Below are 1,404 nucleotides of genomic sequence, written 5' to 3'. Positions count from 1 at the left end.
CAGTGCTATATTGAGCCATCTTCTGCTGCCTTCCCACAAGCGTAAGCAGGGATCAGAAGTGGAACAGTTGGGACCCAAATCAGTGCTCATTAGAGATGCCAACATCACAGGTGGCAGCCTAACATTCTGTACCACAAGGCAGGTCCTGTCACTTTCTTTAATAATAAATTGAGTCGGGCCCGGCGCGGTGGCGCAAGTGGTTGAGTCCTCGCCTTGCAACCCCGGGATCCCATATGGGCGCCGGTTCTGGTCCCGGCAGCCCCGCTTCCCTTCCAGCTCCCTGCTTGTGGCCTGGGAGGGCAGTGGAGGACGGCCCAAGGCTTTGGGAACCTGCGCCCGTGCGGGAGACCCGGAGGAGGCTCCTGGCTTCGGATCGGCATGGTATCGGCCCGTTGCGCTCACTTGGGGAGTGGGTCGTCGGACGGAAGATCTTCCTCTCTCTCTCTCCTCTCTCTGTACATCCGCCTTTCCAATGAAAAAAATAATAAAAATAAATCTTTAAAAAATAATAAATTGAGTCTATGGAGTCCATGTCCCCATGCGTGTGGGGACCTGATGAGGGCCCTGGACCAGAACTCCACCCACAGTATGGTGCTCAAGGTCCTAGGGAAGCCCAAGAGTGACGAGATGAATGTGAAGGTGCTGGACTTTGAGCACTTCCTGCCCATGCTGCAGACCATTGCCAAGAACAAGGACCAGGGAACCTATGAGGACGGTGTTGAAGGCCTTCGGGTGTTCAATAAACAAGGGAATAGCACTGTCCTGGATGCCAAAATCTGCCAGGTCCTTGTCACGCTGGGTGAGAAGATGACAGAGGAAGAAGTGAAGTAGAGATGCTGGTGGCCGGCCATAAGGACAGCAGTGGTTGTATCAAATACGAAGACTTTGTCTGTATGGTGCTAAATGGCTGAGGACATCCCCAGGTCCCAGAGCCCATGCCTCCCCATGTGAGACTATTATTAGGCTTCCCACTCACAGCACTACTCAATCTCGCCTCCTGGATGATGCCTGCTGCCGGCAGGCACTAAACTTGCTCTCTGTGGTCTCCTCCCCTCCAAAAAATGGTGGTTATGGTCACCCAAAGCCACCACCACCCTTCCTCTATTTTAGCCTTCCTCAAGACTTTGGGTGAGGGCCCCACATGGAAAAGAACCTCTGCCCTCATGTCCTTACAATCAACTTTGACATTCTCAGAAGGCACACGTCTTGGCTCAAAGCAAGCTTCTTTGAGCAGCTGGGAGAACCTTCTTGGGAGTCCCCGTGTCTAGTGCACAGTCTCTTGGAAATTCCTTCTTGAGGTCTCACATTCATTAATTCTTGCAGCAACTATGCACTGTGTACTGCAATGCTCAAGGTCTCCAGGTAAATAGAAGTAATAGCACGTGTGGATGTGTGCGCAGGCAT

General features: G+C 52.5%; 1 pseudogene; it reads left to right on the top strand.

Moving 5' to 3' along the window:
* The first annotated feature begins 549 nt into the window (after positions 1-549).
* Positions 550-911, top strand: LOC121164510 (annotated as a pseudogene).
* Positions 912-1,404: the final 493 nt, after the last annotated feature.

The sequence above is a fragment of the Ochotona curzoniae genome, unplaced genomic scaffold (assembly GCF_017591425.1).
Source record: "Ochotona curzoniae isolate NIBS_2020 unplaced genomic scaffold, NIBS_Ocur_1.0 contig_832, whole genome shotgun sequence".
Taxonomy (NCBI): Eukaryota; Metazoa; Chordata; class Mammalia; order Lagomorpha; family Ochotonidae; genus Ochotona; species Ochotona curzoniae.
This window is presented reverse-complemented; position numbering and strand designations above follow the sequence as displayed.